Source organism: Mesoplodon densirostris, chromosome 4 (assembly GCF_025265405.1).
Source record: "Mesoplodon densirostris isolate mMesDen1 chromosome 4, mMesDen1 primary haplotype, whole genome shotgun sequence".
NCBI lineage: Eukaryota > Metazoa > Chordata > Mammalia > Artiodactyla > Ziphiidae > Mesoplodon > Mesoplodon densirostris.
This window is the reverse complement of record NC_082664.1, coordinates 100,110,603-100,129,698: the sequence shown is the minus strand read 5'-3', so window position 1 is coordinate 100,129,698 and position 19,096 is coordinate 100,110,603. Positions and strand designations below refer to the sequence as shown.

General features: G+C 40.0%; 1 long non-coding RNA gene across 1 annotated transcript; it reads right to left on the bottom strand.

The window, feature by feature from the left end:
* Positions 1–8,143: 8,143 nt before the first annotated feature.
* Positions 8,144–16,760, bottom strand: LOC132487414 (uncharacterized). Its single transcript, XR_009531639.1, has 4 exons — positions 16,374–16,760; positions 15,984–16,129; positions 9,220–9,263; positions 8,144–8,753 (listed from the first exon to the last, which is right to left on the bottom strand). It is a non-coding gene; the product is annotated as an uncharacterized LOC132487414 (long non-coding RNA).
* Positions 16,761–19,096: the final 2,336 nt, after the last annotated feature.

The following is a 19,096-nucleotide window of genomic DNA, read 5'->3' as shown; positions in this document are numbered from 1 at the left end:
ATTCCCCAGTTTCTAGACAGGACTAGTTCTTACCTAGGAGGTAGGAGCAGAAGTGATGTTGTCTCCTGCAGGTTAAAGTGATTCAGACACACATGTGACTTCCACCCAATCCCTCTCCCCATGCCATCAGCTGAACAAAAAGAACTCTGGGCACCTGGTGGAGATGGAAGGAACCAGGACCCTGAATAACCACATGGGAAGCTTTCCAACCAGTTTGGACTGGGAACTGAGAAATATGTTTTTATTGTGTTAATCCACTGAAAATCAGTGTTAATCTGTTGCAGGAGCCAATATCACCCAAATTAATACAGAAACCATACGCAGCTAAAGGAGACTTTATGTATGGACAAATTTGTATTTGCCCTTTTAATAAAAGCAGTATACATATTTGTAGTTCTCAAGTGCACAGATGCAGGAGGCAAGGGCCAAAAGCCAGCATCTACTGCTTGCTATTTATCCAAAGGAGTTGAAAATGTGTCTACACAAAAACCTGCACATAGATGTTTATAGCAGCAGCTTTATTCATAATTGCCAAAACTTGGAAGCAACCCAGATGTCCTTCAGCAGGTGACTAGATAGATAAACTGTGGTACGTCCAGACAATGGAATATAATTCAGCACTAAAAGAAATAAACTATCAGCCATGAAAACCATGGAGGAAACTTAAATGCATGTTACTAAGTGAAAGAAGCCAATCTGAAAAGGATACATACTGCATGATTCCAACTATGTGACATACTAGAAAAGATAACTATGGAGACATTAAAAAGATCAGTGGTTGTCAGGGGCTGAGGCGGGGGAAGGGATCAAAGGCAGAGCATAGAGGATTTTTAGGGCAAAGAAACTACTCTGTATGATACTGTAATGGTAGATACATGTCATTATACATGTGTCCAAACCCATAGAACGTACAACAGCAAGAGTGAACCCTAATGTAACCTATGGACTTTGAGTGATTATGATGTGTCAAAGTAGGTTCATCAGTTGTAACAAATGTACCACTCTGATGGGGGTTGTTGATAATAGGGAAGCTATACATCTGTGGCAGCCAGGGGCATGTGGGAAATCTCTGTACCTTCCTCTCAGTTGTGCTGCAAACTAAAACTGCTCTAAAAAATGAAGTCTATTTAAAAATACGAACTATAGGGGGAAAAGTCAGCCCCTTTGGATTTGCTCTTAACCCCTCTTGGACCCAAGCCCTTTGGATCGTGAGAGCAGTAAAGTCACTGGTCCAGTGCTGAACACCCAGTAGTACACATTAAATGTCAATTTCCCTCATCTCCTCAGTTCTTAATAGCTAACAGAATAATGGATGCTACCCAGATACTGGACATCATGGAGGCATTATCCAATGGGAAGAATATAGCCACCTACCAATTAATCAAAAGTGAAAACAGGGCTTCCCTGGTGGCGCAGTGGTTGAGAGTCTGCCTGCCGATGCAGGGGACGCGGGTTCGTGCCCCGGTCCGGGAGGATCCCATATGCTGCGGAGCGGCTGGGCCCGTGAGCCATGGCCGCTGAGCCTGCGCATCCGGAGCCTGTGCTCCGCAATGGAAGAGGCCACAACGGTGAGAGGCCCGTGTACCGCAAAAAAAAAAAAAAAAAAAGTGAAAACAGAAAAAGGAAGCCTATAGGAGGAGAAGGCATGGAAAATTTTCTTGGCCACAAGTAGGCAGAAACACCATCTGCTCTTGTATGATTCTGCTGTTGCTTTTAGGGTGTGGTTACTGTAAGACCTTAATATTGTTTTGCTCGTTTTAGAATCATTTTCAGGAAGTAAAGCCTAGTTTACAATATGCTTTTACGTCACCTTATGGATTTACTTTGTGTTCACCATTTTAAAAATAGTTTTGATAATACAACCTTTCGAATGTTTCCAAAAGCAATCCTTAGAGAGATGCTGCGTTATCCCCCTACTTTTTCCTTCAATTGAAGGCTCTATTCCTGACCAATATGCCAGCAATATAGGGCGTGTGTCTTTTTATCTTTATTTTTTTTTACTATGTGCAAAATCATGCATACACTTTATAAAAATAAATTCAGATAGTAAAGAAATGTGAAAGAAAAACAGACAAAATGGGATCATGTTATACACTTAGTTTGGCAGCTTGTTTTCTGTATTAAACTATTTGTCTTGGGCATCTCTTCATGGACATCCTTCCCATGACAAGCACCCTCAGTACATTTAAAGACCTGAGATCTCACTTTAGAGACAGGAGTTAACAGATGTTAATTCAGGATTCCTTTAACCCTGTCTCCCTATTATCCCAGCCCACTTCACATGAGTGTGGGCAGAAACAGCCAGGTCCAAAGAACTCATCTGGGCAGAGATGTAGCCAAAGAGGGAAGAGTTTTACAACTTTGATCATGGCTAGCTCTCCTACAAGGGACTCTTTGTAGCAGGAGTCTACAAGTCAACATTGCCAGGGATGAGATGCTAATTACTTGAGCATGACAGTAGCAGACCACAAGGCAAGAAGCCATCTACCATAGAGCTTCTGGATGTGTCTCTCTAAGATCAGAGACTTAAACTAGGCAGCAAGGCTGAGCCCCAGCCACGGACAGGATGCACATGTTTGAGGGTCCCTTCTGCACACACAATTGTCTTACAGCTATTGTCCATCACAAGAAGTACTTAAATAGAGGCGATCTCTCCAGGAGGGTGAAATGGAATACAGCAGCTGCTCTCAGATCACTGTATTTCCTGGAGGTTCCTGCTTCATTCCCTAAGATCGCTGGGCATTGGACAGGAGGATGTCACCCAGTGGCCAGATTGCCTGTTTCAACAGTGACACTGTGTGGCAAGACCGGTAACAACAACCAGAAATCCTGGATAAAGATGATAGTATCCAGGAATCGTGGAGTATCCCTGGCGAGATGAGGAGAGAGGATAGCAGGAAAAGAAAAAAATACATTCTCACTGGAGGCATTATGGGTTAATGGATGACTTATGTTAAATATTAAAATAAATGATACATCTCAAGCTGATGAATAAGAAGAAAAATAACAAAGGCAGCTGCCTTCTGCTATATATCCTCTGTGATTCAGGCATGTGAGGTTCTTTGAATGTCACCTCATCTACTCTTCACAGCAAAACTTATATAAGATGTGTACTTATTTTCATTATTTGGAGGAACCATAAAGTTGTAAAAGTTAAGGAACTTGCCCAAGTTTACACTTGCCAAGATGTGCTAAATTGGCTGTTCAAACCTAAAACACTCTACTCCCCAACCCAGGTTCTCTTCATGATTCCAGAGAATATGGGGGAAATGAAAGTCACTGATGACCTCCAAAGGGAAGGGAGGAGTCTCTCATTACTTTCTCTGACCCATGTAGGTGTGGAGGGAAAGACCTAAGAGATTCCACCAACCCAAGGAAAGCATCCCTACCAACTGAGAATCTCAGTTTCAGACATCATCATCTCTAGCCCAAACCTTACAAAATATCTATGCATTTTTCACCTCCAATTTCTCATTGAGTCTCGTAAAAATTGATAGCAAAATGTATCAATAAATAGTACTCTTCTTACTATTCTATGTCATACTGATTTTCTGGGCACAATGCCCAACTTGGTTTAATTTATCTTTATTAATTAAGCTAGAGCTTTGTAAAGTATGGTTGTTTTATTAAATTGATGTGACCTAGCCAGCTGCTACTAGTACAAATGTGTGTGGCAGTAGAAAGAGTTGTCACAGAGGAAATATTCTATTTCTTATCTCCTCTAATAGCCCAACAAAACCCAATGCAAAGAAATCTCATCCTGACGTTTAACCCTTCTCCTCCTCCTCCTCCTTGAGCTTTGATGGGACTGGGGATATGTTAATCTGGGATCATTTGGTTGCAAGGAAGGAAAACACATCAAGCTAGTCCATAGTAAATCATGGGTTTGCTCTAAAATAATCTTTTCTCAATTTTACTCCATAGGAACATAATGGACTTAGAAAGTGGCAAGTGTCCAAAATTTCTATAACAGACTCTGTTTATGAAATCAAGCCTCACAGTTTAAAAGCTAAGGTGTAGCTGATGCAAATCAGGAGTCAGGAAGAGGTGAGTGGAGGTAGAAGGAAGAGGAGTGAGAATATACTTGTACAATATGGGAAGAAAAGTGATACCATTAGCAATTAATGGAATGAAAGAGGTTAAAATGAAAACAATAGAGGGGAAAAATGATGGTATAACTGGAAGGGGAAGAGGGGGAAGGGAAGATAGATAGTAGTGTGTGGGAGTTAGCTACTGCTGCGTAACATATCACCCCAAAACTCAGTGGCTTAATACAATCATCATTTATTATCACTTACTCATTTGCAGGTGAGCCAGATTTCAGCTGATCTAGGCTGGGTCTGGCTAGATGGTTTTGCTTCCCTCTGTGGGTCTACGAGTCAACTGGGAGAGCTTTGCCCCACATCTTTTATCCTTCTGAGACCAGCAGGCTAGCGAGGTGCTGACAGAGGTACTTGAGGGCAAACCCTACTGCACAAGCACTTTTCTAATCCCTGCTTACATCATGTCTGCGAACATCCCATTAGCCAAAGGACACCATGTGGCTGAGCCCAAAGTCAGAGGGTGAAGAGTAGAGGTGGGAGGATCTGCAGAGCCCCATGGCAGTGGGCATGGAGATAGGGAGGGGGTGAAGGACTAGAACCAATGGAGGCAGGAAAGGTGGGTGACGGTAGAGGTGAACTAAGTTCTCGTATAGGTGAACTAAATACTACCAAAGCAGAAACCAAGAAACAATACTCCATAGGATGGATGGTGTAGTGGTACAAGTCTATTATTTAGAGAACCAAATTAACACTCAGAGAACTAAAAATTGAAACAGGGACTTCCCTGGTGGTCCAGTGGTTAGGAACCCATCTTACAATGCAGGGGACACCAGTCCAAGCCCTGGTCGGGGAACTAAGATCCCACATGCTGCAGGGCAACTAAGCCTGTGCGCTGCAACTACTGAGTCCACGGCCACAACTAAGATGCAGTCCAGCCAAAAAATAAGTAAATATTTTTAAAAAAGAAGAAGAAAGAGAGTTGTTTCCTTCTGGAGATTAGTATCAAGACGGGGAGGGGTGGGTTAAGGCTTATAAACCTTTTATTTGTTGTTTGAATTTGTAACTGTATATAATTATTAAAGATATTTTTAATTAATTTTAAAAATCTAAAAACAGACACTGACCACTATATGCAATACACCAGATTAAAGATTAAGAAGAGACAATCTTCCCCTTCACAGTCTTGTGAGGAAGACGGAGCTATAAACAAATAGTGACAATACTGTTCCATAGGAGGACACAGTGCTAAGACAGCACAAAGGAGAAGGAAACTCAGTGCATTAGGAATGGATGAGGGAAGACTTAGCAGGAGTGGGGACTTTTGAACTGAGATTTGAAGTACAGGAATTTGAGAATGACCTCTCTCTTGCCCAAAATCTTTAGAAATGGAAAAACATGTGTTTAAGGCCATAGCTATCCTAGAAAGCAAAGAGGGGTACCCTTGGTGGGTGGGTAACTTGGTAAAGAAGGAAGCTACAGACTGAAATATGCTCAGAAGGCTTTTGCACCACTTTTGGGCAAATACCCACAAGAATTGAGAGCAGGGACTCAAACAGATATTTATACACACATACTTATAGCAGCATTATTCACAATAGCCAAAAAGAGTAAACAACCTAAGTGTCCATCAATAGATGAATGGATAAACAAAATGTGGTATATACATATAATGGGATATTGTTTAGCCTTAAAAAAGGAATAAAATCCTGGCACATGTTACAGCATGGACGAACCTTGAGGACTTTATGCTAAGTGAAATAAGTCAAACATAAAAGGACAAATACTGTACGATTCCAAGTATATAGGTCCCTAGAGTCATCAAATTCATAGAGACAGGAAGTAGAATGCTGGTAGCTAGGAGATGGAGGCAGGGGAGATGGGGAGTTGTTTAATCAGTGGAGTTTCAGTTCAAGAAGATGAAAAAGTCCTGGAGATGGATGGTGGTGATAGTTGCACAACAATGTGAATGCACTTAATGCCACTGAACTGCACACTTAAAAATGGTTAAAATAATAAATCTGTCCCATGTATATTTTACCCCAATTTAAAAAAGAATGAAAGAAAGCTATTGTGAAGCTGGGTACAAGCTCTAGAGAGCTCCCAGCCTGGAGGCTTAGTGTGAGCGGGCTGGGCAGAGGATGACTGTCAGTAGGTAATAAGGTGGAGCCCCAGGAGGGCCACATCCCAGTGAGTCAGGAGAGTGTGGAACCCTCAGTTGGAGAGGTAAGGCAGTACAGCTAGATATCATTCATATGGGAATAAAACACCAAACAATACACCATGTTCCCATGGCAACACACATGTTTATGTAAACACATAGAAAAAGATCTGGAAGCTTACCACTGACAATATCTTTGGCGAAAGTAAAGGAGAATTTTAGCTTTCCCTGAATGTTTGGGTTTTTTAACTCCAAGAATATATTTATGCATTTACATAAGCATGTATTTATATATGAATAACAAGTTTAGATGAGAAAAGGATGGTGCGCTAGTGTCTTTGTCTTTTTTTAAACTGAAGTATAGTTGCTGTACAATATTATGCTACAGGTGTAAAATGTAGTGATTCACAGTTTTTAAAGTTATTGTAAAATATTGGCTATATTCCCCATGTTGTACAATATATCCTTGTAGCTTTTTTTTTTTTTTTTCTGCAGTACGCAGGCCTCTCACTGTTGTGGCCTCTCCCGTTGTGGAGCACAGGCTCCGGACGCTCAGGCCATGGCTCACGGGCCCAGCCGCTCCGCGGCATGTGGGATCTTCCCGGACCGGGGCACGAACCCATGCCCCCTGCATCGGCAGGTGGACTCTCAACCACTGCGCCACCAGGGAAGCCCAACACTGGGCATTTTAAGTGCAGAACATTGAGGAGCTGCCAGCCTTCTCTGCCTCCATGTCAGACCCACATTTTCCATGCCACAGACAGCAGCACATCTCGGCCTCTCTTGAACTCTCTCTTATTTTGATCAAGAAATTTTGTGAGAAAAGTGGAACTAGAAGTAAAGGAGGCATCAGTCCTGACTCAGTCACTTATTTAAATCCCTTTGCTTCTGTTTCCTTGTTTCAAAACTAGTAGTAATAACAATGGCTGTTATCATAGGATTGTTGCAAAAACTAAAGAAGAATACAGATATTTAGGATAGTCTGCATGAAAAAAAATTAGAAAGGGATATAGAAAATACTCGAGATTAGCTGCAGATGGAAGGTCGTCTGGGTACAACATTTATTTCTCCAATTAAATTGTAAAGTTGTCCAGGTATTGTCCCCTGCTTCCCCCACAAAGCTTTTAGTCTTCGCTTCATTGGTTATCTCGCTTTGGTATGTTATGAAATGCTTGTCCCAGCAGATGGCAGAAGAGAACTGAGTCAGGAAAACCAGCCTGGACATTTCAATGGGCAGAGTGAACCAAGTTAAAGGGTCCACATCTTAATGTGCAGGCTGAAATAGCTCTAGACCTTGATTTCATGGTTGTCATTGACCTTTCCTAACAAAGTTGGGTCTGGAAAGTCATGAGGGCAATCACTGTATCAAAAAAACTTCTTCAAGAACATTCTTTCCCTGAGCATCTCCAAGGTACTAGAGACACACAGATGAATACAAAATAGTCCCTGCCCCCAGGGAGTTCACAGTTAGCTGAAATCAAACGAGGAGATGACAACTTGCATTTTGCAGGGCTGCCCTATCATGACAGCAACTGTCTGAATGTGACAGGATGCCAGGTTTGGGTTGCCTGCTTCAAACCATCTTAGAGACATGGCATGTCTCTCCAGCCCCACTGTCTCCATCCAAGTCCACCTCATCATCTCTGGCTTCAATTACTGCAGCAAACTCCTAAGAGAACCCCCTTCTAGTACTAGTCTTATCTCAAGTTCATCCTCAGGGTAAGCTTTCTAAAATGCAAACATAGTTCTACTATACACCGTCTACATGAAAAGATTTAATGGTTCCTCATTGTCCTCATAATAACACCCATACACTTCACCTTCCTTATAAGGCCTTTCATGATCTGACCTCTGCTTTCCTCTCCTGCTTCATCTCCCCCCCCTCCATCTCCCATGCAATCTATACATCAACCCAAGAAATTACTTTCAATTTCCCAAATGCTTTTTATTCCCTGCTGGTCTTAGCCCAAGTTGTTTTTCTCTCTGCCTAGAATACCTTAAAACTAAAACCCATTCCCTCTGACCAGTTGTTCTCCTTAATCTGGCTAGCTAGTATTTATCCTTCAGGTCTCAGATTAGATGTTATTTCCTTTGGGAAACATTCCCTGATGGTATAAGACCGGGTTGAATAACCCTCCTGGGTACCCCATAGCACTCTCTACTTCCATTTTCCTAGCATTTATCATACTAGAAATGTGCGTATCTTCCCCTGACTACTGTAAGCTCCTTGAGGATAGGATTCCCTCTTCTTCAACAATGTATCCTCATTTCTTGGCACAGTTCCTGGTACAGAGCAGCACACAATCAAAATAAATTGAGTAGATGAATAAATAAATCATAAAACACAGTTGACACCATTCAAGGAATCATAAGATCTTTGGGACATGAGATTTTAAGAAAGTAGATCTTCCTGTGTATGTCAGCTCCAATTCCTTTCCATCTAGTTGTCAACCACACATGCTCAAGACAGGTTGTTTTGGTGCAGATAGGCTGGAGACATGGAGAAGATCATCCAGTCAATCTTTTCATCTACAGCAAAGATGTTCTATAAACTTGAAAAAAAAAAAAAAAAAAAGCAAAGACTTTAACAAAGGGACTACTCGCAGAGTTTCCTTCATGGTAAAGGGAACACACAAGGCTTGGTAAGGTGTCGAGAGCCTAGCAATGGTGAGAAGCTGATAGATACCACCCCCAGGGCCTCTTGAGACCAGAGGAGGAAATACTGTTATTAAGAGCCCAGTGAGAAAGGAACCCTGGAGGAAGGGCTGTCTAGTGGGAGTGGTACATATGGGAAGATGCAACTACAGCCACAGGACGCCCAAACCGGAAGACAGCAGAGGAGAAACACCCAGGCCTCTTTTTACTCCACCATTCATCTCCCTGCCCCACCTTGGCTCTCGCTGGCTGAAACTGAAAGCCAGCTGGTAAGAGAGCCTGGGTGATGCAGTCCACGGGACTCAGCAGGGCAGAACATGAATCTGGAAAGGGAGGAAAACAAAGAATAACCCACATCCTTACCTAAGCCAGCATCTGGGAGAGCAGGACTGTATCTTCTCTGTGTCCTTGGGAAAATGTAATTAAATATAAAATATAGTTTAGTGTTTAATTTTTTCACTCCTTACATACTTTTAAAATACAGAGAGGTCCAGAAATAAATATAACAGACACTCACATACCTACAACTCAGATGTAACACGTGAACTTTTTGTCATGACTGTTTCAGAGTTGATGTTATTGTTTAAGGAAAAAAATTGCAGATAAAGTTAGGAGCACCCTCTTTTCTCCCTCTAATCCCTCCCCTCTCCCATTTTCTCCTGAGATAATCACTAAATTGGTAGGTATTCCTCCATTCACAATTTTGCTACATACATTTGTATGCATAAACAATATATAACATTGTTTTATATCATTTTGTAATTTACAAAGTAGTCCCATACTGTGTATATCCTTTTGAATCTTTTTTTACACAGCACAATGTTTCTGAGATTTATTTGTGTTGATACGTATAGATCTGGTTAGTCTGTTTTAACTTCTATGTGGTTTTCTATTGTTTGAATATTTACATTTCCTGTGTTACTAATATATTTGAATTTATTTCCACCATTCTTATTTTGTGTTTTTTCTATCTATGTTTTTCTTTTCCTTCCCTTTTTTTGCAGAGCAGGGGAGGAAGGGGATAACCATGTTTTCTTTATTTCTTCTGTTTCCTTTAACCATTTAGAGAGTAACAGATTCTATTTCTTTTCTTTCAATTTATTATCTTAATTTGTTAACATGCATAGTTGACCTAAAGAAAATATTAGGATATTAGACTATTTTAGTTCCGGATTATCCTCTCCCACCTTCCATGTTATTGTTGTCTAGAATTTTAGTTCCACATCTTTAACCACAAAATATAATCATTTAAAATTTTGTTTTTAGTCAAAGTTTATTTATATTTGTCTGCATGTTTACTAACTGCCTTGCATCCTACTTCTTTCTTCTGCACTATATTTTCTTCTCTTTTTAAAAATAAATTTATTTATTTATTTATTTGTGGGTACATTGGGTCTTCGTTGCAGCACGCAGGCGAGCGGGGGCTACTCTTGTTGCAGTGTGCAGGCTTCTCATTGCAGTGGCTTCTACTGTTGCGGAGCTCGGGCTTTAGGCACTCGGGCTTCAGGAGTTGTGGCACGTGGGCTTAGTTGCTCCACAGCATATAGGATCTTCCTGGACTGGGGCTCAAACCCGTGTCCCCTGCATTGGCAGGCGGATTCTTAACCACTGCACCACCAGGGTAGTCCCTATTTCCTTCTTCTTAAAGTGCATCTTTTAGTAGTTCTTTCAGCAAGAAACTGTGAATGATTGTTTTAATCATTATCTAAATGTTTTTATCTTTTCAAATGTTTTTTATTTCACCCTCACCCCTGAATGATAGTTTAGCTAGGATAAAATTATTAGACCTAGGGTCTTCCCTGGTGGTCCAGTTGTTAAGACACTGTGCTTCCACTGCAGGGGGCACGGGTTCGATCCCTGGTCAGGGAACTAAGATCCCACATGCCTCGCAGTGAGGCCAAAAAAAAAAAAAGAATTACTAGACTGAAAATTGCATTCCTTTAGCAGTTTGAAAATACAGTACTATTGCCTCTGGCCTCTACTTTTGCTGATGAGAACCCTGCTCCCCACTGATGTACTCGCCTTTGTAGATGATCTGTTTTGTCTCCCTGGTACTTTGTGTTTATTTGTTTTTGTTCTTTGAACGTTTGGAAATGGTATCAAATTTAAAGAAAATTTGCAAAATAAAAATAGTACTAAAAATATTCATACACCATTTATCTAGTTTCATCCACGATTAATCTTTTACTCTATCTGCTTTATTGTTTGTTCTCTCTCCATACCCATACATACACACGTACACACTCACACACACAGCACATAATTTTTTTCTGAATCATTTGAGGATAAGTCATGCATATCATGTTCTTTACCCCTAAATACTTCAATGCACATTTCCTTAAAGACATCGTCTTAGATAACTGTCAGCACAGTTATCAACTTTAGTAAGTTTAAAATTGTACATTTTTATTTAATCTTTCATTCTTATTCTGATTTTCTCAATTGACTCAGTAATATCCTTTATAGCATCCTCTCCCCTATCCCCAAAGTACACAGCCCAATCTAGTCTCAGGTATTGCATTTAGTTGTGTTGTATCTTTAACCTCCATGAATCTGGACTTTTTATATAGACTTTCCTTATTTTTTATGACATTGAAAGTTTTATTACATCCCCCTCCCCAATTTGTAAATAGGATGTTCCTCATTTGGGGGTTCTTCTAACGTTTCTTCACTAGATTCATGTTATACATTCTTGCCTGGAAAATTACATAGGTGATGTGTGCTCAAAGTATCACATTTGGAAGCACATGATATTCCAAGAGAGGGAATGTTTTCTCTTTGTGATCTTAATAAAATATGCAGTAAACATGAATTGATTTTATCTTAATTGTGACTCAGCAATGATTCTACAACCTGAAGATTCATATTTAACTAGTGTTTTCATTAAGCTAGACCCAAAAATGTATAAGAAAAAACTACCTTATTCTTTCTTCCAATCTCTTCAAACTCTCTCTGCAGATCCTTCCCTTTTCCTACATGGAATCTCAAATAATAACTTAATAATTGTATTATTTTAGGATAGTCCAATACAATATCAAAACTATAAATTTACTTAAGTTCAAGTCATCCTTTCCATGGCTCAAGAAGCAGGCATCCTTGCCCACTATTAATGGACATGCAGCTCTGTCCCTGGAGTGTAACCACTGCTTGTCACTCTGCTGACAGTCAGGAGCACCTCCAACCATGGTCTCTTGATTTTGGATTTTTCAGGCATGAGATATATATCTTCCCTAGAATCTTCCAGCTTCAGGAGACACATATCAAGCTTTCCAGATACCACCATTGAAGTCACTTTCTCTTGGTTTAAAATGAGAGGGCAGCATCTTCCTGCTTCTTCTCTTTGAGTGGTCATAAGAACATAGCATATCAATGACTCTCTCCTAAAAACTCCCTCTCTAAGCCTTTTCATCTTTAACTTTTTATATAGATCTGAAGGAGGCAATTGGCTCATATTGTCAAAACCAGTTTTGCAATCTATTAGCATGTCCTACATTTGTGACCAAGAAGCTACCTTTAAAATCGGGGTGATACTTGTGACCTATTGAACAGTTCTTGGTCTTTTGGTCTCAGGAGAAACTAAAAAATGGTCTTATTTTCACATCCAGTTAGCCATGTCATTCATCTCTTCTGGAAAATTCTCAGTCATTATCTTTTTGAATATTACTTTTCCCAATCCCTTTCTCTCCTCTCCTTCTGGAACTTCAGTTGGACATACGTTGGTGCATCTCATTCTATGATCATTCTAGTCTCATGTCACAACCTCTCTTTCATTTTTTTTTCATCTCATAATCCTTTTATGTGGCATTCTGGGTAATTTCCTCAGAAAAATCTTCCAGTTCACTAAATTTTCTTTCAGCTGTGTTTCGTTCACTATTTCACCCGTCCACAGAGGGTTTTTTAATTCCATTGACTATTTTTAATAATTAGAAGTTTAATTTGCTTATTTTTGATATATACCTTTCCATTTTTCATATTGCACTCTTCTTCCATTTTAATTTCTTTTTCTAAAATGTATGTGATTGTTTTAAAGATCCTTATGTTATCATCTCTCTCAGATGAGTACATGATTTTAAGCCCTTAGGGTGCTAATCCTTCCTCATGTTGTGCCTACCAACCACCCCACATGGTGGATGGTTTCCTTATGTGAGTTGTTATTTTATATTGTGAGCTAATACTTACTGAACATCTCATGCACCTGAGGTTATGAAAGTATCCCTTCAGAGTAGTTTGCATTTGTTTCTGTTGACTATTTTAGAGAGTTCATTGGTCTAGGCCATTCTATCTATAATGAAATTAGAGAACATTTGGATTCAGTACTTACACGTGGCACAGGAATGGGGTTTAACTTTTAACAGAAGACTTTTTTTTCTTTTTTTTTTTTTACTGTGTTTACTAAGTGTTTACTATGAGACTGACTTTTTTTTTTTAAATTTATTTATGGCTGTGTTGGGTCTTCGTTTCTGTGCAAGGGTTTTCTCTAGTTGTGGCAAGCGTGGGCCACTCTTCATCGCCGTGCACGGGCCTCCCACTATCGCGGCCTCTCTTGTTGTGGAGCACAGGCTCCAGATGCGCAGGCTCAGTAATTGTGGCTCACGGGCCCAGCTGCTCCACGGCATGTGGGATCCTCCCAGACCAGGGCTCAAACCCGTGTCCCCTGCATCGGCAGGCAGGCTCTCAACCACTGTGCCACCAGGGAAGCCCCAGAAGACTTTTTTTCTATACAGAATATCAGGCACAGATAGGCTCCCTTGCTGCTTTTTTTTGGTGGGGGGGGACTGTGGATAACAGGAGGAGTTTTCTAGTTCCCTTTTTTTGGAGAAAGCAGCCACTCCCTGCCATCTGGTTATATGCAAGAGGTTCAGTTTAGTTCTTTGTGTCACATGCTTCCTGTTACTGCAAGGGAGTTCAGTCCTTAACCCCAAGTTCCTGGGGCCCATATCAAAGTCTGGTCTATCCCTAAGTCACTGTAGCATTGGCTGGTACACCTATTGCTCCCCTTGTGAATTACCCCTTCATTTCTACTATCTGGTAATCTTTTTTTTTTTTCCTTTGAGTTTGTTGTATTTTTATTTTTCCCAATGTTTTCTTTTGAAATTTTTCAATACGTGAAAAGAATAGTATGCTCAACATTTTCACACCCTTTACTTAGATCTATAATTAGGGGAGAAAGAGAGAGAGAGAGAGAAATTGGCTTCCTCTTTATTGAAGTGCCTGTTCAATGCCTTTGTCAACTTTTTCTATTGAGCTGTCTTTTTCTTATTGATTTATAAAAATTCTGGATACAACTCATTTGTCAATTAGGTGTGTGGCCAATGCCTTTTATCATCTGTAGCCTGTGTTTTCACTCTCTTAATGGTGCCTTTTGATACTTAGAAGATGTTAATTAATGAAGTTAGATTTATCAACCTATTCCTTTATAATTAATTGGGTTTGGGTTTGTTTTGTTTTGTTTTTTTTTTTTGTTCTTCATAAGAAATTGCTCTTCACCTTTATTCTATGCATTTGCAATAGTAGGTGGGGGTATCTATTAGCTCAGTCTAGCATTTTGCCAAAACCTACCCTACAGCTTGTAAAGGAAAACAACATAGAAAGAGCAATAAACAATCAAGGAGCTTGAAATTTAGCTCTCATGACACTATCTACAGTATTTGTATGACCTATTGAAAATTACATAACCCCTAGTGTTTAGTTTAGCTGGGACTTCAATCATTTGGTCACCCCATTATGTGTCTTCAAACCAATTAAATATCAATTATTTTCCCAAGGGTTTTGTTAGTTGAAACCTCAAATTTACATCATACTTAATGAGAAAAATATTTTAAGTATATTTACATTTGGGTGTACTTCCTAGGGTAGGGGTTGGAGAAATCTGTTGTCAACATTTTTCAGTTATAATCGATGAAAAAGTTTAAAAGTAAAGAAGAAAGTCCCTTCACTTCTAAAAATCTCAGTTTCCTCCTCAGCAGGATGATCATATAATTTATTATCCAAACCAAGACATTTTGATAGTGAAAGGAAGTGATATTCATTGCTATTCTGGAACAACTGGTATAAACTGGGACTGTCTTCGGCATCTCTGCATGTGGTTGCTCTGCCCTTTTGTAAAGTGGGAGAGCTATACTAGATGATCTCAGAGATTTCTCTGGTCTCACATTCTATTACCCTAGGAGGGGAAAAAAAGGAAATATCTGTATTTCTTTAAATTTATTTCCTACTCTGATAAATAGGGATGTTGTCACTTTTATTATATGGTCTAATTTTTAATAATCTATGCTATAGTGAAAATTTTAATAACTTAGATAAACTTTTAGGTAGAGGAATATGACTAAGACAGGCTAAACTTCCCTTTTGCTTTTTCCCAAGAACATGTAATCATACTCACAACTCCAGCCATGAAGTTTGCTCATCGTGCCTAGTAAGAGGGCCAATCCAGAGTGTTTGGAGTGGTCTCTGTCTTTTGGATCTATCCCTAGTGAGTTCACTGGGAATCTAAGCCCCTCAAAACCCCAGTTCTTACAGCTGTGTTCTCCATGGTCCAGACGCCTCTGGCAACCTTTAAAGTTTCCTCACAAATTCCTATGAAATAACGTTAAGTGAAGAAAATAGAAGAGGCACCAAGACCAAAAAAAAAAGAAAGAATGAAAAAAAAAGTCAAGAGAACAGAATAAGAAGCCTAGAAACAGACAACAGACCCACCCCCATATAAATGGTAACTTGGAACTTGACAGCAGTGGCATTTCAAACCACTAGGAAAAGAAAACACAATTTAAATACAGAACTAGTGTATTACTAATCTATTGCTGCATTAAAAAGAGCCTGGGGATATGGGGATATATGTATACATATGGCTGATTCACTTTGTTATACAGGAGAAACTAATGCAGCATTGTAAAGTGATTATACTCCAATAAATACATTAAAAAATAAAGAAATAAAAATTATCCCCAAATTCAGCAGATTAAAAGAATACACATATACTATCTCAGTTTCGAGGGGTCAGGAATCTAGATACCACATAGCTGGGTCCTTGGCTTCCAGGGCATCCCTCAAGAAATCAAGGTGACAGCTGAGGAGCTGCAGTCATCAACTCAAGGTTTAGCGGGGGCAGTATGTACTCCCAAACTCACCCAGTGGTTGTTAGCAGGATTCAGTTCCTCACAGATATCAGACCAGGTGTCTCAGGTCTTTTCAGGATGTTGAGCAGAAGCCATCCTTGCTTCCTTGTCACGTGTTCCTCTCCACCACAGCATCTGGCTTCATCAGAGCATGCAAGCTGAAAGGGCAAGAGAGAGAGAGAGAAAGTGGCAGCAAGAGAGATGGTCCTAGCAAGGTAGAAGTCACAGTCCTTTGTAACCTAATCACGGGAACATCTCATTACTCTTGTCGTATTCTATTTATGAGAATATTCTCATATCCTCATATTCTAGTCTTGAGGACTAGCCCAGGAGGAAATTACACAAAGGAGGAAGTACCAGGAGGTGGAAAACATTAGAAGTCTGCCTACCACTGGGTCTTACCATCAGTCCAAAATTCCTCTTCCCAGTTTTTCCCAGGAGACCTAGCAATGCAAACTGGACTCCAAATGACCACTTCTGCTATCCCTAGTTCCATATGTAGCAATCCAGACACTCTGAGTTCTACTTTCCAAAGTTATTCTTCTATCCTCTACTAGTCACGCAAATTTAGCCTGTGCTTTCAGAAAATGAACATGGCAGACAGACAAAAGGAAAGCCTATCTAAAGTTAAAAAAAAGCATTAGGGATGCTGCCAGTTTCCAAAAGAAATTTTATTCCCTGGTAAAAATAAAATCCTTATTCGGCTTGACCAGTCCACTTGACCCAGAGCCCAACAAAGGAATTTTCCTGTCCACACTCACTGAAGCCACACTGTCTTCCTGAAAGAGTTACTTGGCCCTAGGCTGTAGCTCAGCTCCTACAGAGGGACTTAAAAGGAAACAACAGTTCTTGGTCCAAAGCAATAAAGAGACAAGTGAGTCATAACAGTCTGGATTCTCCACCAGCATAAGCAGTTCCGTGAATCGCCTCTATAAAAACCCTGCCTTTATATCCCAAGCTGTTCCAAGTGCCAAAACCTTCCATTCAAGAGTTTTATAACTCAGCCCTGTGCTCACAAATGTCACTGCACATAAGAGGGCCTTTGATCTCTAGCCATACCCAAGCCCATAGTCTGCAGCGAAGCGTGGTTTGATAGCTATCTAAAGAGAAAAGTGCTTGGGTTTCCTCTCGTCGATTTCTATTCTACTTTTAATAGGCTGCTTAGCTTCAGGCATCTGCCCTCTGCCCTCCCAGCTTCCATCTCAACCAGAAGTAAAACAGGGCCATGGTTATGTGCTTTGAGAGCTCATGAAATAACAATGGTGGTAGCAAATACTCATAGAGGGCTCACTACATGCCAGGCGCTGTCTTAAGGAGTTTATATAGGCAGTCCTATGTAGGAGGATGAGGAAAGGGAAGCACACAGAGGCAAAGTGACTACATGACAAAGTCAGAGTTAGTAACGGATATGAAACCAACTCATACATCCCCAAAGTACGTCTTGCCACTGAATGGTGAAAGAGAGTAACACAAGCCTTCACTGAGAAGACAAAATATGAAGACAGAAACGTGAGTATCTTTACCATGTGATCCTGCAATACCACCCCTGGCCATACATCTGGAGAAAACTCTGCTTCAAAAAGATACATGCACCCCAGTGTTCACAGCATCACTATTTTCAACAGCCAAGACATGGAAGCAACCTAAATGTCCATAAACAGATGAATGGATCAAGAAGATGTGGTATAAATAATGAAGACCTACTTTATAGCACAGGGAACTCTACTCAATACTCTGTAATGGCCTATATGGGAAAAGAATCTAAAAAAGAGTGGATATATGTATATGTATAATTGATTCAGTTTGCTGTACACCTGAAACTAACAAAACATTGTAATTCAACTGTACTCCAATAAAAATTTTTAAAAAAAAGAAGATGTGGTATGTATATAATGGAATATTGCTCAGCCATAAAAAAGAATGAAATAATGCCATTTGCTGCAACATGGATGGATCTAGAGATTATCATACTAAGTGAAGTAAGCCAGACAAAGACAAATATCATATGATATCACTTATATGTGGAATCCTAAAAAAATGACACAGGGCTTCCCTGGTGGCGCAGTGGTTGAGAATCTGCCCACTAATGCAGGGGACACGGGTTCGAACCCTGGTCTGAGAGGATCCCACATGCCGCGGAGCAACTAGGCCCGTGAGCCACAACTACTGAGGCTGCACGCCTGGAGCCTGTGCTCCGCAACAAGAGAGTCCGCGATAGTGACAGACCCGCGCACCGCGATGAAGAGTGGCCCCCGCTTGCCACAACTAGAGAAAGCCCTCCCACAGAAATGAAGACCCAACACAGCAAAAATAAATTAATTAATTAATAAACTCCTACCCCCAACATCTTCTAAAAAAAAAAATGACACAAATTAACTTATTTACAAAACAGAAATAGACTCACAGACAGAGGAAACAAGCTTATGGTTACCAAAGGGGAAAAGTGGAGGGGGAGGGATAAACTAAGAGTTTGCAATTAACATATACACACTATTATATATAAAATAAATAACCAACAAGGACCTACTGTATAGCACAGGAAACTATACTCAACTATACTCAATATCTTGTAATAATCTATAAGGGAAAAGCTTCTGAAAAAGAATAGATACAAATATGTATAACTGAATCACTTTGCTGTACACCTGAAACTAACACACCATTGTAAACCAACTATAGTTCAATTAAAAAAAAATCAAAGAAACTCACAATTTGAATTAAAAAAAAAAGAAATATGAGTCTCCCTTTAATAAAGGGAGAAACTTTGGAACAAACTCCTTAGCTCTAAAAGCACTTTCTTTTTCCAGGTACTGTGTTAGAAAAGCCTTCAGTAAGAAGACTAAATGTACAAACCTTTGAACTAAACCAAAGCCATGAGCTGATTAATCAAATTGAACTGAAGGCCCCAAGTCAGACTAAACTATGCTCTGAGATCTATTGGAAGAAGATTTCTTCTATTGAAAATTTTTCCCCCCATTCAATATAAAGATACAGGACTCCATTACTGTGAAATTCCTTTAGTAAAAGAGGCTTTCTTTTTTTTTTTTTTTTTTTTGCATTACGTGGGCTTCTCACTGCTGTGGCCTCTCCCGTTGCGGAGCACAGGCTCTGGACATGCAGGCCCA